Raw genomic sequence first — 26,068 nt, 5'->3', positions numbered from 1 at the left:
GGTCTTAGGAAACAAATTGCTGCTTTAATGGGTGAGTGTTATCCAAGCTTTTCGACTTATACTTTTTATAATCATGACAGACACTCATTGACATCCACATCGTAGTCCATATTCCTTAGATCCGTTCCATTGGATGTGACCAAGAGACTAACTCCTGGTCCATGGCGAGTAGACAGAAGTAATATAGTCCACTTCCATGCCTTTCCTGTCTCCCATACCCTTTTTGTTTACTAAAAGTAGAGGATCCTGCACAGGAATATAAAGGAGGGAAGAACTTGAAGATAGATGAAATCAGAATCCCTGTTAGGGCTATGGAAAGGCAGGCAACAATGAAAAACATGGGGGACTCATTGGGGATTCGGGGATTCATGGGTTATTTTTAAAAATATTTTAATGATATATTTTATTTAATACTGTATGTGTAAAGCACTACCATTACAACATGTAATCAATATTACCAAAAAATGTATTAGTGAGATATTTTACAGCCTTTTTTCTTCCTTGGTCTTTGAAATCTGACGTGCATTTTATACTTAGGGCACATTTCATGTTGGATTAGCCACATTTCAAGAGCTTGTGGCTACCGAACCATGGGTTATTAATGCATTTTATTGTGTTAAGCTAGATTGATTCGGGGGTATGTTTACATAGCAGATAGGGGTAGTTACACTAAGTAGCATAATAGTAATATATAGACCCTTAAGCACCTTAAGAATTACTTATATTTTACATTTTAAATATCATCTGATAAATATGTTTTAGATCACTGACTATATCATTAAAATTGCATTACAAATCAAATACAAAATATATAACATTTGTGACAGTTAAGAATAAGTTTTAACTTACCATTATTAAACAAATAATGCCCACTTTTGAGTTTAAGTATATGATAATTGCTCATTTATGTAAATTACATTGCATTTTAATTGGTCTTGGTTGAGGCTGTGTAGTGTGAGGTTACCTGGGTTTGAATGATGACAAGCTGTATGAAATTGGGTGACATATGTAACTTCTTTAAGACTCAGCATCTTTACCTAGAAAATAGGGATAATGGTATTTATTCCGCAGCGTATTTCCTCACCCCTGAAATGAGATCTCATATTACAGTTGATCCTTGAACAATGAAGGGGTTGGGGGCATTTAGTCTATGCTGGATAATGAAAAGAAAAGAAAAAAAAATCTTTAAGCACAATTTAATTGAGGATAGAGAATAGAAAAACAAAACTAAGTTATACATGTCGTAAAATAGTTTTGTTATTTGCTTATTTATTTGTAGGTTTTTCTCCTTGATCTGACTTAGTGTTTGCTGTTGAAATGATGGAAAGATACTTGGAGCAAAATTTGAATGATTTCCTCCAAGGCAGAGAGCTGGCAATTATAAATAATTAAAATTAGTTTTCCACTTGGAGATTGCTTCTTGGAAAGAATGCTTGACCATTGGCAAAACATGCATTATAAGTCATACTTACTACTCTCTAAGTAAATAAAACTGTTTTAGGAAGAGTACAGACGTGTTACCTGGCATTATATCTCATTATCCTATCTCTGTTCCTTATGTTGAAGTAAGGACTGTTTGTTAACACAGTGCCTCATGCATCATAGAGGCTGACACTGTTTAGGAGATGAATGATAGCTGCACAGAATGGGGATCACAAACAGTGAAGGCTTAGGGGGCATGCAAACCTGAGTGTGTCTCTGTTCATTGGTCACTGGGAATGAGACTAGTGTGAGGGAAGACATGAATTTATAATTCATTTTAACTTACTTAGATTGACATTTAAAGAACCACACATGTGACTAGTAGCCACCCTATCGGACAACTCAGATCTAGAGCCTTTTGGTCACAGTCAGCACTGCAGGTTGGTTGTCAGAACAGTATGAAATGAGTGACAGTGATTTATAAGGAGATTAGAATAAGGAACCAAAGGGCTACCGATTTAGTCAGTGTTCTTCAGAGAAACAGAACCAACATGGTGGGGGGGGGCTGTAGAGAGAGAAATTTTTTAATCTACTTATTTATTTTAAGGAATTAGCTCATGCAATTGTGGAGGCTTGATAAGTCCAAAATCTGCAGGGAAGTTGTGTGCTGGGAGGCTGAAGAACTGAGAAAAAGTCATAGTTCAATTACAAAGGCAGTCTGCTGGCAGAATTCCTTCTGTCCAGGGGAGGTTAGTCTTTGTTTGATTAAGGTCTTTAACTGATTGGATGAGGCCCACCCATATCATGGAAAGTAATCTGTTTTACTCAAAGTTCACATATTTAAGTGTTAACCTGTTCATCTGTACCATTTTTCTAGATTCCACATATATGTGTTAATATACAATATTTGTTTTTCTCTGACTTCACTCTGTATGACAGTCTCTAGGTCCGTCCACATCTCTACAAATGAACCAATTTTGTTCCTTTTTATGGCTGAGTAATATTCCATTGTATATATGTGCCACGTCTTCTTTATCCAGATGAACCAGTTTGCAAGGCAGAAATAGAGACACAGATGTAGAGAACAAACGTATGGACAGCAAGGGGAGAAAGTGGGGTGGTGGTGGTGGTGGGATGAATTGGGAGATTGGGATTGACATATATACACTAATATGTATAAAATAACTAATAGGAACCTGCTGTATAAAAAATAAATACAATTCAAAAAGAAAAAAAATAAATGTTAACCTCATCTAAAAATCACCTTCACAGAAATATCCAAAACAATGGCCAAATACCTGGGCACTATGGCCCAGTCAGGTTGACAATATAAAATTTAACCATCACAACTACTCTAATGAGAAGAAAACCTGGTCATCTTCAGAGAAAAAAAGAAAATATTGAAGCCTTAGAGACAATACAAGAGGAGCAAACATGGAATGAACAACCATCTAAAATCTTTGTGCAATTCTGGAAGAGACATTAATCCTTTCATTTGGATCCTTTTTTTCTGGTTATGAAAGTAATTCATATATATTTATATTATTACAGAAATATGACTTCAAAAAATGTGTGCAAGACTGTGCTGTGTCAGCTTGTTTAAGACTAAGTGCTATACTTTTCTGAATACTTTTCTCTATATGGTTTTGTGTTCAAGTGGGGCGAAAAAAAAGGAAGTTACGCAAGATTTGAAAGGCAGCAGTGCAGGAAGTCAATACTCTTGGGAGGTCATTACAGTTAGGTATGTGAGGAGGTAATGATGAACTCCTGCAGGTACCAGCTTCTCCTAATTTTCCTCCTCTCCGTGTTCATTCTGTCTCCCCAACAGCTGCTTTTGCAGACTAGCAGTGGCCCCCAGCCTATCAGCCGAGGGACAGCTGAAGATTCACAGAGGCATGAGCCATAGGGAGGCATTATCTCCCTGTGTTCATCTCCATGAATCCCACCACCATCCCATTCCCCCTCCTAGATATGTTTGGCTTCTAAGATTTCCCTACAGGTTTCAACTTATCCACCACATTCGTGTTTCAGGTAGACTGGTTAGTGATTCTTTTCCTGATCCACTGAACCGCCCTTTTAGACTTTACTTTGCCATCTCCTCCTATGTTTAATCATATCTAATAACCATTATCCATCTCTTATTCCCATAATAAAGTTGCTCTACTTCCATGATTAAGCCGTGACTGATACAAAGCCATCTCATGATTGACTCAATTATTTTCATCTGTGAAGCTGTGAATCTCCATGCTGAATTTGTGGAGTTGCTTTTTTGAATGATTTTTCAATTATTCTGGTTAGATCTTGTTCAAGAGATTAAGGACATCATTTGAACACTCTGAAATAATTTGAGTTGCTGCTTCAAGTGATCCTTTTCGATGTAGCAGGGCTGTCATCTATAAGCGGGGAAGCAGCTTTAGAAAGTGAGCACATAGAGCAGTAAGGGAAGAAGTAGACAATTTGCTTGTCATGTTATGGATAATTCAAACATTGCGATTGATGGGACTGTGGTGGACTGTAATGATAAGTAAGACGTTCCCCTGTTTGCTTTCTTTTCAATATGACTTTGTAGGTCTTCCATTAAAAAGCAAAGTTGTAGCTTGATTTGACCAAGAAAATTTGGCCAAAGTGTTGTTATGTGACCAAAACCTGGGCCTCAAAAGGCCTTGTACCCTCTTGTGGTCCTGAGAAGAAGGACCCTGTGAAGAAACTCTGACCAGCCCACTTGAGGATGACAGACCACATGGAACGTGTGGCTCTAAGGATGTGGAGAGATTGCTCTCACTCTACTCTGATCACCAATTACAATGTGTGTGGTATACACACCAACAAGCAATTCTCAGACACCAGGTAGCTGTCCTACAATTCAACTCAATTCTTTCCTGAAGACAGTATCAAATCCCACAGGTTAAGGGTTCAATCCTCTAACACTTCCCAGTGTTAACCCCAACACACACACTCCCAGTTCCAATGGCAAGTCCAGGTTGTCATCTGTGCCTTGGACCTAATGGCTATAAATCAGAGGTTCCCACGATTCCCTCCTTGGGTTTAGTTAATTTTCTAGAACGGCTCACAGGACTCAGGAATACAGTTTATTCACTAGAATAAACCAATTACCAATTCATTATTAAAGGACATAACTCAGGAACAGCCAAATGGCAGAAATACATAGGATAAGTTACAGGCAAGGAACAAAGAACTTCCATGCCCTTTCTAGGCATACCACTCTCCTCACATTTCCATGTGTCAATCCAGAAGCATTCTGAGTGCCATCCTTTTGGGTTTTTATGGAAGCTGTATGGTACAGGCATGATTGATTAAATCATCAGACCCTAGTGGTTAACCTCAATCTCCAACTCCTGTCCCCTCCCTGCCCTCCCTGGAGGTCAAGGGGTGGGACTGAAAGTTCTAACTCTCCACTCAAGGATTGGTTTCACTGACAACCAGTACCCCGCCCCACCCCCACCCCCATCCGGAGGTTACCTAGGGGCTTTCCAAAAGTCTCCTCATTAACATAACAAAAGATACCTTTGTATCCCTCTCATCACTTACATTCTAAGGGTTTTTAGGAGTTCTGTGCCAGAAAGTGGGATGAAGACCAAATATTGTGATTTTTAACAAGAAATATGTATCACAGACTCCAGCACGGGGATGTTTTCCTCCACTTCCCAATTACTAATATAATTCCCCTTTTGGAAGATTTTCTTTGAAAATTCTAGTACTAGAATTCCCATTTATCAGATTTTCTAGAAATGTTAAATCATTAATGATGAACGAAGAGAAATTTTCAGGTTTCTCTTTGCTTCCTCACACAGATTGGAACCAATGCTCATATTTAATTAGTTCTTTGGTGTTCAGTGATTCTACAAGTGTGTCTGGTAACATCAGTCTTTTCTCCACTGCAGAAGATCATGTTACTTTGGGAATTTGAACCTCAGATCCCAGCTCACCTGCAAACATCTGCTTTTCATTGATAATACCACCAGGCACTTATTTTAGCTCCTCTTTCTGCTCTGTAACTATCTGTGAAGTGCCTCTCTGTAGTTTTTTTTTTTTTTTTTTTTTAATTCTAAAATGACATGTTGAAAACATAGTCCCAAAAGTGTAGTTTTGTCGAGAGCAACAAGCCAATTTGGGACTTTTCCTTTGTTGAAATGAACATTTCTGATGCCTTCATCTAGTCAGGGATTGAAATGTATTAAGTACATTACATTTGGGAAAAAGATATATATATATTAATGTTCTGAGCAAGTAGCTTGGAAAGAAATGTGTTTATTTGCATTTCACCAAAAGCTAATGGGCATAGGTGTCCTGTGGTCTAAATAATTCACTTGGAGGGCTATTTAAGATAATGTGGGTTGAGTTGTACCTGTTATAAGAGCTTTTATAGTGTCCCTTAGTGAAGTGATTAATTTAAATACATCCTGTGCCTTGTTCAAAAAGTAGCATTTGTGCCCTGTTCAAAAAGTAGTTTCTTGAATTATTGATCAAATACATCAATTTGCTGAGGACGCTTGGTAACTTGAGGTTATAATGGTGTGAATCTACTAATCCAGAACTGTATAATGAAGTGAGAACTGGTTTGCATCACTAGCTAGTTGTGTGACCTTCAGTAAGTTATGTAACCACGCTGGGTTTCAGTTTTCTCCTTGGTAAATGAAATGTCTTACCTGTGCCTATCCTCATCTTCAGGTTGTTGTCATATTCAAATAAGATGTTATATATAAAAACCAGTTGTAGGCTGAGATGTATCCCTATTATCCAGGACAGTTGTCTTTTTTAAATAAAACAGAACCTGATGAAGAATGATGGAACTAATTTTGTGACTTTGAAGTAGTTTAAGTGAAAGTTAAGCTTTTCTGGATGGCAAAACTGGTTTTAGAGGCAAATTGTCTCATGTCAGCTCACCTACTATAAATTGCTACCTTCTGAAAACTCTTACTTCTGACAATAATCACCGTTTAGGGTTTGGGCCATCTACTGGTTATAAGGTTTAGTGCAGTGATTCTCCACCTTGGCTTATCATAATAGCTTGTGGCCCTTTGAAAACTTACCCATGCTCCATCTTCATCTGAATCAGAATCCCTGATGATGTGGCCCTGTTCTTTCTATTATTGAAATATACTCAAGAATATTAATGGACAGAGAAGAATCAATTCATTGGCTTAGCAGAAATGACACCAGCTTTTGAGTCAGACATCCTTTGTTGTGCCATTTGCCAGTTGTATGACCTTGGGCAGAGAATTCGATAAAAGTGTTACAGTAAGCAGTCTACTGCCAGGCTGTCTTGAGACTGGGAAATCACTTACGCAGCACACTTAATTCAGTGGGAACTCAATAGTGCTAAACATTGTGATTACATTCTGCCATATATTCTGTGCTATTGTTTCATGGGTATTTGCCTTGTGGCCTCAACTGCATTTTAAGAGTTCCACAGGTGCTCTTTGAGCGCAAGACTGTGAATCACTTTTCTTCTGTATGCTCTGCAGCACATAATAGAATGTTGAGTGTATAGCATGTTGGTGTCTAAGAAAAATTCATTGGCAGTAAAAGTAATCAAAAATTTTTAAGCTTTGTCTAGTGCAATTAAAACACCAAAAATGCATTCTCATATAGTACTCAGAGCTTCAAATAAGACTCATGGAGCATTTTCTCATCTGCAACCAGATCACACAGAAATGTTTTCTAAATCAGTCTATGGAGCCTATTGGTTGAGAGACGCTTTTTACAGGAAAGTTTGCACTAAATCCTTCTCTTTGTTTAAGGAGTATAAGAAAGTTTTGTATACATTATGAGGACAGTGGTTGGGTAAAACTTCTATAAGTACCAATAAGAAGCTCTTCTTAAGAAATAGGGTTAATGGGCCAGGTTAGGTGGGAGAGAGTTCAGGGTATAATTTTAAGGGCTGGGGTACAGAAGCAGGTTAAGGATTTGGTGCAGACTGGAGAAAAATATGAGGAACTGAAAGGCATATATTGAAGGGCAAGTGTTGTCTCTGGGAAGAATTAGGAGTCCTAGGGTCAGCCCTGGTTCCTGCATGATGGTCAGTCAGGCCAAACAGAAAGAAGCCTGGAACTTAAGCAAGATGCAGTGGATTTGGGGAGGAGTACAAGAAGGATAGCTAAAGATACTAAAGTCTTCTCTTCCTCCATCCCAGAGGTGATCCACATATAGTAGAGTTCTGAGCCCACAGATAGGACATCATTGGTTCTAGTCATGGTGATCTAGAAAGTGCTAAAGGAAGAAACTGAAGCAGGTGCCAGCATTCCATCTGGACTGAGCTTGCTGCATCACTGTGTGACCTTCCTTGATACTAATCACACTGAGGAATATAAAGCACACGTGTGACTCACAGACATGTTTTGAATGACTCTTATTGGCCGAGATTGTGTTTTAAAAGGCTACTTCTGTCAGATGTTTCTTTTGGTCTTCAACATTTCTGTAATGTCATTATTTTGTGCTACCTTTATGGTCTCTGTGGGTATTTGAGCTTACAAACTCTGAGTAAAGACACATTACAGGTCTTAGGTCTTCACTGTAGTCTCTCTAAATCATTCACCTTTCATTACACATTCCATGATTCAGTGTTATGATAGTTTGTGATTTCTTTCCCATACCAAATGAACAACTGGACCATGAAATTAACAACATTTAGGTCTTATCCTGAATTACTCTGTGTCATAGGTGTGCATTGGGTTTGGGGGATCAAGGAAGTTCTACAGAATCCTCTGGTTGTAAAAGGTCAAAAAAAAAAAAGAAGCAGTCCTGAAGTCAGGAAAGCAAAACTAGGTTTGGGGGCAGCCCCAAGTCAAATGTTAATGAAAATTAAGACTACAACGTTTCTAAAGAATAAATTGAGCCAATAATTCAGCCATCTGAGCACATGATGTGAACCAGAAGTAGGGATAAAGTCTGCCTCAGCCAAAAGTCTCTCATCTATAGTTGTCTCTACCAGATGGAGGGGATCCAGGCTTGAGATGACTTGAGATGCAGCTTTGATAGTATTTTTAGCTGTCTGAGCAAGGCTGTCACCACCTTAAATCAAGATATATTTCTAATGTAAGAAAGTAGCTACTCCTACTGTTTTCTCACAGTGCTCAGGGAAAACGGCAACAAAGTTTTGTGAAGTAATTAATCAAATAAGAGGATTCTGATAGGAAAGACAATATGGAAGGTTACTTTGAAATTGATGACTGCATGGTAAAAGTACTCTCACTAAGTGGAATTTAGTAGCTAGAACATGTTTGGGAAGATTCTGAATTTTGGATTTTTGTTTTTCTTTATTTTCCCAACCACAAGGTCTAGCTTATTAATATTTCACTGTCTTTCACAAATAATACTGTGACATTTGGGGGTCAACTGGTGGTGAAATTACATATTTTTTCAATGATTCCAGGATTCTGAAGACACGAGTTAATTTCTCCAAGGTGACTTAATGAGTTATCAACCAGCACAGTCCCATGCAGTCCATTAGACTGAACTGCTTCCCGTGATAAATGAACTAAGGGCCCCAGGTTGGTGACTCAATAAAGCAAAAGAGATGAAACTTTTCCTGTTTTAGCAGTGGATTCTTATATGACTCCATTGTGCCTTGTAAGGCACAATTGTGATTCCTTTAGGTAAATCACTTTCCTCCCTCCCTTAATGAGAGTGGGTTTGTTAATACTGTGCCTCTGACATGCCATCTATTATGGTGCCAGTTGTGCCCCTCTGTTCTTGTTCCAGATGGCTTCCATAATTACTTTTGCAGGTGTTGTAAGGGAACTTCAGTATGTAAGCCAACAGTGAAACTCAGCAGGTAATAAAAATAGGCTTTTTCAAGAGATCATAGGAAAACAAATATATTCTTTTTGTCATAACCAAGTACTATGGACCATGAGTCCGACATTTCTTAGATATTAGGAAATGCATTTTCTCTTATTTACGGTTAGAAATGATTACTTATTTGGTGATTGGAGTTACGGAAATAATTTTAATAAGAATCACATTTCTCTGAGCTAATTAAAACAAAAAATCTTATGTAATTACAAATTTTGCATTTTATGTGAATTTAGAGATTTAAAAGTATTTTGACAATAATCCTGGAAAGAAAACCAAGCAAGTGCATTTATCCTCACGTTTCTGGTGAGGAAACTGAGGTTCAAGTGTGTTATGCATCTACTCATGGTCATATAGCAATCCAGTGGAGAAAGCAACCAGTCTCTGTTAATCTAGTCTCTCTATTTCCCAGCAACACACTGCGTCTTCTAGATAACAAGCACCAACTGAGATGTAGGAATTAGGCATTGTATCTCCTTCCTGTAACTCTATCTTGATTAGGAAAGCAGGATGTGTTTTCTATGAATTTCTTTAGGATCTAATGATAGATTGTAGAATCCTTTATCTGCAAAAGAAGTCAGGAAGCAACTTTTCACAAAATAGCCCCAATTATGTAATTTGGGATGGTTCTTGAAAATCATAAACATTCAACCCATTGTAAAGACCTCTCTGGTCTGGCGTGAAAGAATTTTTAATAAACCCCTAGTTAGTGAACACATTTAATTTGCCTGCACATCTGCATTTTGGGCAGGGCTTAGACTTTTTTTCCACGTAGATTCAATAGAGTGTCTCAAAGGCCAGGGGCTCTAGTCATTTGAATGCTCACTCACACTCATGTCTGGTGCCTGGGCAGGGAGTACTTGAACTGCTAGGGGCTAGAACTTCTGGGTTTGTTTGCACATCTTTATCTCGTTGTGGTCCCTGCATGTTCTTTCCAGGATGACAGCTTCAAGATAGTGTCTCATTACATGGAAGCTCAGAGCTCCAAAGACACCTACCCTCAAACCCACGCCCAGGATGGGGGGCAGAGGAGGGAAAAGAGGGATGGAAGGAGGGAGAAAGAGGGAGAGGAGGTTCTATCACGTTTTCTAACTTTATCTTGGAAGTAGCGCTACTTAATATCTGTCATAATCACAGACTTGCTCAATTGTTCTCAAGGAGAGGGAATAGAGACGTCAGCTCTCAATGCAGAAGTGTTATTATCATGAGAAGATCATACAGATTAGTATACATGAATACAGTGCTCTCCTATAGCATCTCTGATACTCATTTTAATTCAGACTGAATGTTTCTACAGTTGATTTGTTTCATTTTTGCCTGTGGTGAATAAGGGAGGATGTTGGATTTGGTAATTTCAATGTTCTGTCTATGTCAAATATTCTACCTAGAAATGCTTAATGTTAGTATAAAATATTACTATAAAATAACTTACCTTTCTAAATAGTTTACTAAATGCATCTTGAGTTTCCAGTGCATCATCATATTGAGATGATTCCTGGATGTGCCCCGTGTTGGTCATGTTCATATGTCAGTATACTTAAAATTCTCCAATGTGATAACACTTAATTTCTCTCAAAATGTCTGCTGTTAGTGTAAAAGTAGTAGTAAATGTCATCTAGTGAGGGGATAGGGATTTTTTTCAGTAGGGTGTTATTAAGCAGCATATTGATGAGAGATTCCTGTTTCATCATGATTAATTGGTAATGTTATTTATGTGATGGAAGGAGATAAAATTGTAAAACTGTACTGTGAATTGAATGGGTGAGGAGAATAATGAGAATTGTGCTCTAACTCCTAAAAACACTTTAATATAAGTAATCTAAATGGGAATTTATTGTACCAAGGGAAAAAATAATTAAGATTAGTTAGTATGAATAAATTAAATAGTAATACAAAATCTTATTGAATAATGGATAATATAAGGAGAAAAAGGACTTCACTTGGAGTCCAGCAAAGTATATCTGAAGTCTTGATTCATGTTGATTCATGTTGAATCATGTATGTTCCTATACTCTGTCATTTTCAGGGGTATCCTATACCTGATGATAATTTTAAAAGATACAATTCAAAGACTACAGAGTTACACCTTGAGGGATGATCTGGGGAAATTTTTAGTAGGTATTCATGCAACATATGGATGAGATCATCAAGAAACAAAGGTGTTTTAAGAATCTGTGCATTAAGGAATTTCCTGTTTATGGTGGACCTCTTTTATTTCCCATGGACTTTATTTGGTCTCTTTGGAGGCAATATTCTAAAGGTTTGGGGCATCTACTTTACATTAAAAATATTGTTTTATGTCATTAATACATTGAAGGAAATCAGAAAGGGAGCATCCTTTGAAATATTCAATATCTATGGCTAGAAGACTTGACCAAGATGGGCACATTTTTTGATCCTCACTCAGAGTTGAAAACACTTGAGTTTAGATTAGTTTGTTAGCTGGGATGAAATGACAGTGTTAAGTGTACTGCAGAGTGGCTATCTCAGGACAGCAATAATCATGCTCCCCAAGTTCCACTACTGACAATGGGGCTAGAAAATATAGTTTTTTTAAAATTATACATACATACACATATATATATATATATATATATATACACATATATATAAATTGTAGAAATTTGGAAAATGGAGAAAAGAGTTAAACAAGTAATTTTAATGCACATATTTTCTATGTGAAATTATGTTTACTTGATTTAGATATAGCTACATTTTGCAAATATGGGGCTGTACTACCTCTACCATCTTTTAAAATCACTACCCAGTATTAATGAATATAAATACAAGGGATATGATCCTGTCATTTAAAATTATTGTATAAAGCTCTATTTGTTGACCTAAATACATGTTCATGATGACTATTATTTTTTAAAAAACTGATCACAAAATAGCATATATGGCATAGTTCTCTGTGTTTAAAATTATATACATGCATCTACATGGGGCTTGAGTACAAGAAATGTCTTTAATAATGTTGAAAGTGTTAGAGTGTGCAATTTTTTGGTGGGATAATGATATTTTAATTCTTTAAATTCTTTTTGAACTTTTCCAATATTTATAATCATTATTTATCACTTGTACAAAAACAAAATAACATTATTTAAAATAAGACAACAGTTCTGATTCTGTGTGTTTTCTTTAACTGTTCAAACAATTTTTTGTTAAATTCTCTAGCTGGCCTTCTCATTTCTCACTCCATATGTAGTTTCTGACAATCCTGGACAGAAGACATTTTTTTCCACTCATTTGTTTTGTATCTTTCTAGGTAAATGGAACCCTGGAGTTTCTTGTATTTTATTGTAGTTAGTAAACATAAGTTTGGGGAATCATTTTCTAAAATTTAAAGCATACCATTATACAGCCAGCAACACTGCTCAATAATCGTCTCTCCCAGGAGAGGTCTTTTATCTTCATACCCTTGACTAGGGTATGTTCTCTGATTTTATGGCAATGTTATCTGTTTAGATGTATGAACAACTTGGGAATAATCATGCTTCTCAAGAAACAATGGTAATTGTCAGGCTATTCAGCAAGTGAAATGAGGTCTTAGAATGCTAATTTTAAACACATTTCCTCTGTGTATTTTTATAAATAAAATGTCAATTTTGGGAGAAAATTTCATTTCTCAAAGTTAATATGAAGGAAGAAAACATTCAAATATTTGCTTTAAATTAGGCTTATGAATGACAACTTATGAGAATGGACTAAACTTTCATTAATAGATGCTACATAGGTAAGACCATAGACTGAAAAAAAGAAAGGTGGTTTATTTTTGTTCCTAGTCTGAGCTTAGTACATATTGTTACATTTATGCTTGTTTTTATGCAATTTAAATATGTTATATTTATGCTTATCAGTATTCAGCACTGATAGGCAAGTGAGAATAACAACAGCTATCAATTACTAAGCATTTAATGTGTGTAGTCAGTGCACTATAATATTTTACCTGCATTTTAAAATTTGATTTCCACAATGGTTCTTTAAGATTTAAAACTACAGTGACCTCCATTTTGCCCGAGTTTGTTGACAGTTAAAGAGTTCAGCAACTTTTTCTAGACTGAAAAGATACCAAGTAATGTATGTTCTACTTTGACTCATGTTTACCTAAAAATAACATCGAAAGTCTTCATCATTGGGCTATTATCTAATATTTCCAAATAATGGTTTTTGGACACATTGACTTTATGTTCTTACTTTTTTTTAATCTTAAAATTTTGTTTTTAAAAGAGCTAGTGACTGTCTGACCTTGAATGACTTTGATAATGGATTAGAGTGCGTGCTCTCTGCTTTATGTTTAGCCAATGACAGTCTCCTAAACCACATTCTGATCAACTTGTAGATAACAATTTATCTTCCATTTCATGGAAAATTGATTCTTAAACTTCTTTCTGTTTTAGCAGTGGAAACTCATGGTCCCATCACTGTCACTAAATGACATTTTGCCTTAACGATACCTGATAGGGTCCAGCACAGTAAATCCCAAATATTAGCAACCAATTAAAAATTAAAATGAAGGTTGTTATTGTACTGTGACCTGTGAATGTGAGTGAGTGAGCTAGAGAGTACAGGGCTGACAATATCTTGCAGGCTCACTCTGGGCACTCACATTTCATTCAGGGCTGGCCTTGGCAACAGTAGGAAATAAATGGAATTTATCACTGGGTGTGTTTGGTCTTTCTCTCTTCACTTTCCAGCCTCTCCTGTTCTCTGTGCTCTTCTTTCTCTAGGGCTGCTTCCTTTCTTCCCTTCGGGTCCTCAAAGCCTTGCTGCTCTCTCTGAATAATTATTGACTACTGAATGTCATAGACTCCACTAGGTGTTTTAAATTTTATCCAACCCTGACAGCAACCCTTCAAGGCTCAAAAAGATTAAATGACTTTCAAGGTCACAAACTCATAAAAAGGTTAATGTGAGATCTTAATTTAGGGTTACCTGATTGCAAAGGCAATATTTTTGTTTCTATGCAATGCTCTTTTACTAAGCACCCCACAATTATAACACGTCCTCAGGAACTATTCTGGCTCCAAGTATTTTCCTAACATGTAAATTTCAGCAGTGATATGGTTGGTCTCGTCTCAGGGGGATCTGCTTATATTTTAAGGGTTCTATCTTCCTGATGAATGGGAATTTCTATCCTTTTTTGGATATTTTATGTGGTAGTTAGCATTTGGGAAAATATTTTTGGATCAGCAGAACTCTCCCGTGCTTTTGATGTGACCTCAAGCAGGCAAATACCTATTTTATTTATGTGTAAGGACACCATTGTTTGTTATCATGATAACAAATAGGGAGGTTTACATTTGGGTGTTTTTACCCTATATAAAGGAGATCTACCTTTTCTTGGGAATAAAAAATTAAGTCTCCTCAAGTATCCTCCAAATGGACAAGTTGTATTGTGACCACTTAGGCTTTTCTTTCATCTGAGCTCTTGCTTAAAAATTCTATTCCTCAGTATAGATATGAAAGGGAGGAAATTTATGTACGTGTCCAATACATGCAATGTATGTATGGAAGTGCACATGTACACATGAAGTATGTATTAAGTTAGTTTCACCTTTCATGCGTTGTAAATCGGTAAATAAAAGTATCACAGGTTATTAGAAACTGAGAAAAAGAGGGAAGCTCATAAATAAGGAAGCTTTATGCCAGCTTTACTTTTTTATTCTACCACTTAGTAAGGAAGGCAACTGGTTCTGCTTATTCTAATACTGCATATGTTTCCAGAGGTCATCCAGGCACCATCGTAATTGGCATTTCCAAGAAAGTCGGGGACATTCTATCACCTGTCATATGAGTTGCTTTCTTGAAACTATAATCTAGGTGATCAATCTAGGTTGGTCCTTAGCTTGAATAAAAAAGTAAACTTTATTTGGAAAGGATATAATTAATCTGATCTAATGATAAATATGTGCAGCACATGACCACGGAGTTGCTATTAAGCAGTTCTATGACTAACCAATCCCATTTCATAAATTACTTTGTCTCTTTATATAGGGATATGAGAGTTCTTTGAAGGCAACAAGAGGATAATTCAGGTACTGGACAGTGTTGCGTGGAATTATGGATTTATTGTTTTAGGGGATATCTTTGTGAAGATCTGATTATTCAAACATTTATTTCACGAATGAGGAAAGCACATCTAAGGAAAGCCTCCTTGAATATTTCTGGTTTTCTAACAGAATTATGGCTGAACAGCAGAAACTAACACAACATTGTAGACCAACTATACTCTGATAAAAATTAATTAAAAAAAAAAAAACAAAGCAGAAAAGGAAACAATCTCCGAATTGCTTAAACAAGGCTAGAGGTAGTGTGGGATTCAGGTTTCACTCAGTCAAGATGCCAGTTTCCGTTTTTTTCTGAATTATTTTTCCCCCCAAGGTATACTTGTCTCTGTGTACTGGTTTCATTCTCAGGATGCTTTTCTCACAGTTGCATTGTGCTCGCACCAAGACTTAGGTGTGTTCCTCCTCACTCAAACCTGGGGGCAGTAGAGATTTGTTTCTTAAAAAATATGAACAAGAAGTCCTGAATTTTAACATAATTAGAAAGAAAAAAAAAAAAAAAAAAAACATGGTCAGGGTAATTGAATGATCTGATTGTCTTAACCCTGCATTACAAATCTCTTAAACTAGCATTGTGGCAAATTACATAAAATTATAGTCATTTCCTTTTAACTACCACCCAGTGAAAAATCTGAGCGAGATGAGAAGTGGAGGAATGGAGATATGGGGTAGGCAACAAGATACCATCGGTTACATTAAAAAAAAAAAAAAAAGTTCTATTTGTTCCATAATCTTCTATATTAGCTAGCTTCCTCCCTCCCTCCCTCCCTTCTTTCCTTCCTTCCTTTGTTATTGTGGTAAAATACAAATAATGTAAAATTGATCATATTAGTCATTTTTAAATGTAGAATTCAGTGACAATAAGTATTTTCAGTGTTGTGCAACCATCACCACTATCAATTTCCAGAGGGTTTCCTCATCTCAAACAGAAACCCATTAAGCAATAATTTCCCCTTCCCCTCTCCCTCCAGCCCCCTGTCAGCCTCTGTTCTAATTTATGTGTCTGTGAATATGCCTATTTTAGGTACTTCATGTAAGTGAAGTCATACATTATGTGTCTTCTTGTGTCTGACTTATTTTACTTGACATAATGTTTTCAAGGTTTGTCTAAGTTATAGCATGCATCAAAATTTAATTTTTTTTAAGGTTGAATAATATTCCATTGTAGGTATATATCATATTTTGTTTATCTCTTCATCTGTCAGTGGACATTTGGGTTGTTTCCACCTTTTGGCTATTATGTATTGTGCTGCTAAGAACACTGGTATACAAGCATTTGGTTGAGCCCCTGCTGTCTATTCTTTTATGTAAATACCTAGAAGTGGAATTGCTGAATCATATGGTAATTCTATGTTTAACTTTCTGAGGAACTACCAAAGTGTTTTCCACAGTGGCTACACTGTTTCACATTTCTACCAATAGCACACAAAATTTGTCCATATCCTCTGCAACACTTGAATTTTTCTGTTTTTGTTTCTATGATTTTTTTAAATAATAGCCTCCCTAATGGATATGAAGTAGTACCTCATATGGTTTTAATTTTAATTTCTCTAATGGTTGCTGATTTTGAGCATCTTTTCATTGGCTTCTTGGCTTCTCCTTTTATTTTTTTCTCTCATCCTCTTCCATTTTTTCCCTTTTCAATTTGCTCTCCCTGTTTTTCTCCCCTTTACTTTCCTTTCTCTATCCTTCCCCCTCTTTCCTCCCTTCCTTCTTTCCTTTTTCCCTTCCTCTCTTCCTTCCTTGAAGGACATGATAAGATGTGAATTGACTCTGCACACACAGGGCTTTGTCCCTTCTCCATTCAGTCAAAACCCTAACTAGCCCAGAGTTGCGTGTCTGGTAGGTAGTAATCAGCATTCATAATTGTGTGACTCTGACTTCAGAGGTCTTAAAAATATGTTACAGTAACTTCAACAAAAACCTCTGAGATTTATTTACATACATTTAATATATGGCTACTATGTTTCAGGCATTTTTCTAGGTGCTGGGGTTACATCCTTAAATAAAAGCAATAATCCCTATCTTTTTGAAGCTCAGTATATACTAAAAGTAAGGAGATAGAAGTTTCAATGGATTTTATGAGTAATAAATAAATACATCACTTCTCTATGGACCTCGGTTTTGTCAACTATAGAACTGGAACATTTCACTGTAAGTTATCATTTAGCTCAAGCATTCTATGACTATGAGAATTCTATTTTAAGATGCCTTTCTTTTTTCTTCAGTTCCCAATCCCAACTCAGTCTATCTTTAGGCCACTTTTGGTTTTGTCCTAGACTGTCAGTGGCCACATGGGAAAGCAGAAGGGCAGATTTGAGAGGCAATCAAGCTGCTGCGATGTGTTGGTTTGGTAGCAGCAGTACTCCGCCAGCTCTGCTCCACCTACCTTTTTCCTCCTACCTGTGCCAGACTGCTGCTGGCCTGTGGCCTGCCACCATGCTTGAGGGCTTCCTGCCATTCTCACAGATGGGCCCAGATGATGGGGTCAGCTCATGGTGTGGCAGAATCAAATGAAGTCATTAGAAACTATTGCCAACAGCTGTTCATGGGTTTTCATAACATGAAATGATCTACCCATCTGGGCCTCAGAAGAGCCATGGGTCAATATGGTTGAGTTCTTAAGCAACATGCTATAATTAGGCATTTCAAATATGGTTTTTATTTTTATTTTTCCTCATAAAAAGACACTAGAACTGTGGATAAGAGGATTTTGGGAGTGGATTTGCTGCATCATGTCTTTGCTGAAAATGGTTGTTATGAGATGTCCATCTCAATTTTTCACCGTCAATTTTCAACAGTTTATTCATTCAACTATATACATTTATATATTTTAAGACCCATATTGGAGATACAAACATTATCAGTAAAATGTGTCTCCTTGTCTTTAAGGAGTTCACATGACTTACAGACATATCGGGCTTAAGTGATTTTTCTCCATTTTAGGTAAAAATTGGGTATGGTATGTCATACCAAGAAATCTAGATTTTCAGACACACATGCAGGTAATACTGGTGATATATTAATAAAAGCCTCATTTTTGGTGGCTAAAAATGTATGAAATATATAAAGGTGCCCAGTTTCAGAGGGAAAGAGCAGAAAGCTCACTTACATGGGTTAGCTAGTAGAGGAGCGGAAGGTATTGATATCTTTGCAATTTTGTTGACTTTGCACAACCTGCCAGTTCAGACCTTGTTATGCATAGAGAAAATAATCTTATTTATTATTCTCACATATGCAGGGAATGAATGGTTCCAGTCATCTGCAAAGATATGTTTAGATCCTTATCAAATAAGACCCAAATATCCAGCATTCATTTTTCTTCTATTGAGGAATCTGGCGCATCCCTGGGCTGCAAATAAGTAACTGATAGTAGCAAGATAGAACTTTGGCTTGCCAGGGAAGTCTAAGAATTTTACAATGTGTCTAAAACACTTCATACTTCTTAGGAGATGAAGCAACACATAAGGAGGTTAGCTGTCTCAAGAATAGCCCTCAATATATACTAATTGTCCACGTGTTCTGCCCGGTTCACTCTCCAAAGCTTCCGGGTTGAATGGTACATTTTATGATCAACTGTACACATATCCAACAGATCCTCTGTGCATTATCTCTACAAATTCAAATCCTAAGACAAGTATGGTACACCAGTACTTTCCAAGAAGAGATTTGGCCAACAAGGGGGAACGCGTCGTAACAGAAACGCTGTGTCTGTTCCCTGTAATTAAATTCTCTTGACAACTCAAAAACTTCTGTATACTCTAAAGCCAATAATGTGATATTTGCCTTATTGCTTTAGAGAAAGGCGTGGGTGAGAGGCAGACGTAAAATAACAATAAAGCTCAGTTGCTTGTTGAAATGCATTCCCATTTCTGTCACAGAAGGATATGATATGTATTTAATAGGCCATGGCTAAGCAACATGTGGCTGTGAACAGCAAATTGCTGAAAATAGCAGAACGGAACAGTCTTTTCCTGGTTGGTAAGTATGGCTGCTGCTAGGAGGGCTCAGATAGTAACTCCAACAAGAACTGGAACGATATTTTTTTAAGAGGATAGCATAGCAAATAAGATAAGGAATTTTGAAATAATGTCGACTTGTCATTAAAGTAAATAGCTGTGTAATCTTGGGTCTCATGCTTATTCATTAAAACCTCAATTTCCAGATCACTATAAAGTGTGAAATATTCCTCTCTCATAGAGTTTTATGAAGATTGAATGAGACTATAGATATAAATACACGAAATACACATATGTAACTATATAGTATATATATTATGTAGTATAGATGTAAGTGTATATATGGTTGTGTGCGTGTGTGTATACATATAATGTGTTAAATAGTGTCTCATATCTAGAAAAAGCTAGTACATTTTGTAATTGGTGCCACTCTTCTGATTGGAACTAAAGATCTCTTAACTCTCTTTCTCTGTATTTTTCCTCCTTGTTTTGGTTTTATACAAGTTCTGGCTGTGGATGGAGGACTTTATTATTTCTTTGCTGTGTATAGTTTCAAATATAAAGTTTCATTTATATTGTATTCAGGGCAGCCTCTCTACATTTTTATCTCTTTGATGTCTGCATTTAGCAGAGTTGAGGCAATTTATTTGTGCAGTGTTATAGTCTTATGTGTGGGTTTGTTTCCCAATAATTATTTTCCAGTGTTTTCCTTGGACACACATGCAGGAGAGCACTTCTACATTTCAGAGGCTCTTTGCTTTGTCTATACATTCGCTTCGCGTCCTGAATACTCTTTAGGTCCCTCTTTATCTTCCTTTGCTTGGATTTCATGCCAGCCTACACCTGTAACTGCTGGTGTAACTACATCAACTTCACATTCTGGTTTGGAAGGTTTTGTTTCTTGATAGTAGAACATCATGTTTGCTGAATTCGGAAACCAGAAGCTCTCATGGCCTAGGAAAAATAACAAAGGAAAAATGGAGAAATAAAGAATTGTATAAGCATCTTACAAATAAATAATAACTAAAGGGTAGAGACAAATTGCTTTATTTAATCTGTTGGGATTCATGACAGTGCAGGTCTTTCTGGAATATGAGGGAAATGGGAAAAGGAACCAACACTATGGTGTGTGGAGCACCAAGCACTGTATAAAACTTGGGTTACCTCTTCCACCTCTGGTCACAGAAATACATGAGTTAAAATCCCCTTTGTCTGCTTCCTAAGCCTGTGGGTTTTGGCAAATCACTTACCCCCTGGGGTCTTTTTTTCTCACATATAAAATGTGGATAATAATTCTTATCAGATTGTTCTGTGGAGTAAAAGAGATAATACATGTAAGATATTTATTAGTGTCTGGAATATGATAAGTACTCAATAAATTTCAGTTATGATCAGTAATATTATGGATGGTATCTTGTTGTAGACACTATCTTAGTCCATTATACACACCATTTTATTTTTACAATAAAATAGTAGATGTTATAAGCCCCAGATCAAGATTAAACAACTAAATATTCAAAGAGCTGAGCAAGATGCTCATGTAAAGAACAGAACTGGATTTAAACTCCTGTTTGTCTGACTCTAAAGACTTTTTTATTATTATAAGACATCTACTATATAATAAATGCATTCTTATTAGACTTATAACAGCTCTGAAACTATTTGTTTCTTGAAAGAAACATCAATGTATATAGAGAATTTGAATAAAATAAAAATAGAAGACGTGAGCATTTAATATATTTAAATAGGAAACACTACACATACTGTATATCACCATGCTAATTGCAGAAAGGTAAACTATCCCAAGTGTTTGATCAGGGAAGGGTCCAATATGCAGTTCTTATCTAATGTTGTAGGAGCTTGGGGATACATCAGTGAACAAAAGTTACAAAAATTTTTCCTATTGCCCCTTAGTGTACATTACAGTGAAGAAAGACAGGTGATAGACAGTAGCACAATAAAGAAATTTAAAATGTGTATTTTAGAAAATTGTGCGTTTTTAAATGATGATATTAATAACAACAGAAATAATAGACCAGGGTAAGAGGGAAGGCATGATTGGGGAGTTATTGCCCTTTTAGATGAGGTGACAAAAATAGGATTTATTAAAGGTGGTATTTGAGCAAGACTTTAAATAGGTGAATAAGTAAACTGTCGGACTATCTGCAGACAAGAAGTGCAAGCAGAGAAAATAGTGTGGAACAATGAGGTGGCCAGTGTGGTGTACTGAGTGACCAAAGAATAGAGTGGACCGAGCTGAGGTCAGAGAGATTGCAGGGGGCAAGGTCATGTAGGGACATTGACTTCACACTGAGAGAAATGAGGAGACCTTAGAGGTTTATGAACAGAGAAGAAGCACGATCTAACTTATATTTTGTATAATTGCTCTGGCTTCCACAGAGCATAGAGACTTAGTTTTATGGTTTTCTCATTCCCTTGTTATCCCTACTTCTCTTTTATGGTCAGCTGCCTCCTTCTAGAATCTAGAGCACTCCTCACTTAGCTCTTAGAAGGGGAAGGGTTCATGGTGTGGACTGTTAACCCTTGAAGAGAGAACAGGATCCCTCCCATCCCACCAATTGGACAACATTTGAATAATATATGAAGTATATGTAGTATTGCTAAAACAATATGGCAGAACAAACACTTCAAATGAAAAAGATGAAAAAATAAATTACCAGGAAAGAAGAAAAGTTCAAATCAAGTCCTATGTGATAGTATTTATTGTGAGTCAGGCTCACTCGCTCGCTCGCTCGCTCTCTAACACATCACTGGAATTGAGATTTTACAAAAGACTGAAAAAATCCTTTTTGTATTCTCCACAGTCTTTATACCCTTCCCAGAGGATGGGAACACTCAGATCTATTATTCATATTATAGAACTGAACTATCCACTGTTTTATCAGTGAGAGACAATTTGTCTTTAAAGGCAGAATATACAATGCAGTGATTAACCATCTGTTATTCTTTCAATTGAGATTTAATTTAAATATAATAAAATGCACATCTAATTTTGACTGCAACCACCAACACAATCAATATGTAGAAGTATTTTTTTCTATTACCACAGGAAGTTTTTTTTGTCCCATTTGTACTATAAATGTGGATTAATTTCTTTGTTCTTGGCCTTCATCTAAATCAAGTCACACATATGTACACATTTGTGTCTGGCTTCTTTCATTTAGCATAATAATTTTGAGATTGGTTGTTGCAGATAGCAGTCATTAATTCCTTTTACATTCATTTTATTAGTGAATGTTTTCTGCTTTAGGATATACCACCTTTTGTTTGTCCGTTCTCCTTATGATGAACATTTGGGTTGGGTCCAGTTTTTGGCCATTATGGATAAAGCTGCAGTAAATATGTACAACATACGTCACAAACATAAGTTTACATTTCTGTGTTTAAATCCCTAGGAGTGCAATAATTGGATCATAGAGTAAGTGTGTATTTAACTTTGTAAGAAATTGCCAAAGGGTTCTCCAAGGTGGTGTAACATTTTATACTCCAACTGTGATTATGAATTTGTCTATTTCTCTCATTTAGTCCTTTCTACTTTTGTTTTGTTTTGAAGCTCATATTAAACATGTCAACATTTAAGATTGTATTCTTGATTTTCTACTTCGTTATTTTTGAATTGTCACTCTTTATCTCATAATACTCCTTAGTGTTTACATAGAAAACATTTCCCCATCCTCTGACTTCAAATCTTATGCTTTTATATGAAAAGTGCATCACTTATATACAGCATATAGTTGGATAGTTGCATTCAATTCATTCATAAAATTTCTCCCTTTTAATTTTAGTAAATACTCCATTTATATTTAATATAATTTTTGGTATATTTGAGATTCACACCATCTTGCTATTTGTTCTCTGTCCCTATTCCTCTTGATTTCTTTGATACTCCTTTCCCATATTCTTTCACATTAATTATTTCTAGCTGTTTACCTAGAACTTTATCAGCATTTTGCCTATATCTCTTTTCATGTTGTTATTTTTATGGCTTTGGTGGTTACAACATGTATTCTTAATTTACTCAGTCTATCTTGAATTGATGTTATACCACTCCTCACGTTATAGAATAACCTTAAAACAGTATAATTCACTTTACGTCCTCCTTCCATCTTCTATGGCATTTTCACACATTTTACTTCTCCATATGTTATAAATCCGAAAGCACATCCTTCTAATTTTTTATTTAAAGAGTCAATTGTCTTTTAAAAACTTTAAGGAAAGAGAAGAGAATAGTATATTTAACCAAGTATTTATCATTTTCAGTTATCTTATTCCTTCTCATAGATCCCTTTCAATTTTATTTCTCTTCAGCTTAACAAACTTGCTTTAGCATGTCTTGTATAGTTTACATCAGCTGGTGATGGATTATCTGAGGTTTTATTACTCTGAAATATTATTTGATTTTCTTACAATATTTTTGCTCAGTATAGAATTCTAGTTTGACCACCCTGTCACCCTGCATCCCGTTCTTTTAAAGAAGTTATTCTATTATCTTTTAACTTCTATTGTTTCATTGGAGAATTCAGGCATCATTCTTATTGTTTCCCCCTTGTGAGTGATGGTTATTGTTTTTCGTGCTGGTTCATTTTACAGTGTTCTCTTTATCTCTGTTTTTCAGTGGATTTTAATAAACTGCTGAGGTATGGTTTAATGAGTGTTGAATAAAGACATAAATATTTCTTCCGTGTAACAATTCTTTTTGGTATAAATGATTTTTCTCTCTCTTTTCCCCCAATTTCCAAAATACCTTACAAATACTCTGATTTTAAAGTTTGAGCATTTTTAAAAATTTCTCTTATATTTGTTAATTAGCTCAGTGGCTTTATGATGAACCTTCTTGTGAACAGTTCAGTGTGCATTTATCCAAATGTAACAGCTTATTTCTAGTCTTACCTCTCCCCAGCTTTTTCCTGACTTTTTTTAGCCTGTTTTATTTTCATTAATGTCGTTTTTCAATAAAATTTATTTCAAAACTTATACCCCCCTCTTCTTCTGACTTCTCAAGCTTAAGTTCTAACTCAACCTCCCATTTTTTTTTTTCTGCTATTCCTCAGAGCAGATCCTAATACTACAAGAACTTTGGTTTAAAACTGTGGAAGAGAAATTACACACTTTGCCTCATAAGCATTATAGAAAATACATCCAGATTAGATGGTCTTTGTGACATCTGTCTTTCAGTTGAGTATTTTCCCCATAATTTGTTTTCCTTATTAACAAGGCCTGGCATTTCTCCCTAACCTGAAGATTTTTCCTGGAAGAAAATAATATTAGAGACATTAAAGCGATCATTATGATTGCATTTATCCATTCTCCACATTTATTTTTATGGATAAGCTTTCTATAATTTTGTAAAAGAGAAAAAATGTAACTTAATGCTACTTACTCTCCATAAATCATCCCAACCCCATCTTCTCTAAAATTCTCTAACAGTTTTACTTTGTGGACTTCTGCTGACTTTGCTCATGGTGGTGCGTGTGGGTAAAGGAGGGGGAGAATGAAAAGATTTGCACTCCTATGGGAAATGAGTTTGAAAGTGTGTTTTGACACAAAGGGCTTTGTGACAATTCATCTTAAGTGGGGATTTAATAAAGATCATCCAAGTCTCTACTAAATGTTTTGGCTATAAAAGCATTAAGCTGAATATAGATACTACTCACTAAGTGAATATATTGAAAATTCAGAAAGTTGGAGTAGTCTTTGAGTTAAAGGACAAAGTCATTTTGACATAATGTTACACTTCTCAGTTAGTGACAAAATGTCAATGTTGTTTGTGTGAAAAATAACTATTTCATTCAAACCTTGACTTGGATAGTAGAATGTCCAAAATGCAGGTCACAAACTATAAAGAAAACTCACTGCTAGCAAGACTGAGCCAATAGATCATTGATCTTGTTTAATGGTTGGTGGAAAACTAATTTTTACATCAGCTCTGCTATTGTACATTTGTCCAGTTTTGGAGTCCAATCCAGTAAAAATTTCTTATTTGATATAACCTTCTTACATTGTGTAGCATACATCTTAGATTGACTAATTCTAATTATTACTGCAGTCATTTGCTGTGTTGGTATGACTGCCACATTGTGAAATCTCCCTCTTTAAAGGCTTTGTTTTCTTTGCCTATATCAAGACTGATCAGTTCTATCCACTCTATTTGCAAGCACAACGCCTTGAAATGCAAGCACAAAGGTAGGGTGGTATTTGATTGATTACACCATCACCTGCTAACCACGTGTTATGCTTGACTAAGCTTCTAATTATTTGACTCTATTCAATATTGTGATGAGATACATAAAATGACACTGTTATAGTAATCTCACCTTCTTTATAGGAGTTCTAATATATGAATAAACATGGAATGAAATATTTTGGTAATATGTAATAACTGAATTCTCTATATTTTCAGTGAGAAGATAGTGGACATTTAAAATAACAGACCCCATACTCCCAATTATGTGTAGTGTGTGCACATGCATGTGTGTGTGTGTATTTAGTCTTACAGAATTTTGTGAAATAGAGGTTGTTGATTTGCTTCTGACCTCTAAAATAATGTTTTAAAAAATCTTTTCCATAAATAGACTAAGTTGTGGATATATAATTTGTGTATGTGGAATTGCCTGTTGCATTTATACCTCTTCTTTTCTCATTTACCTTTCCTCCAGACTTACTGATCTATTTTACTTCCTTGAACAAGTTTTTCACATTTGAGAAGCAGAATAGAAGTCTATCATTGTAGAATCTGGAGTCAGGCAGGCAGGAGTAATGTCCCAGGTCTGCCCACTTGATAGT

This window comes from Balaenoptera physalus (assembly GCF_965194825.1).
Source record: "Balaenoptera physalus genome assembly, chromosome: 14".
Classification (NCBI taxonomy): domain Eukaryota; kingdom Metazoa; phylum Chordata; class Mammalia; order Artiodactyla; family Balaenopteridae; genus Balaenoptera; species Balaenoptera physalus.
The sequence above is the reverse complement of the archived record's forward strand: the minus strand, read 5'-3'. Positions refer to the sequence as shown.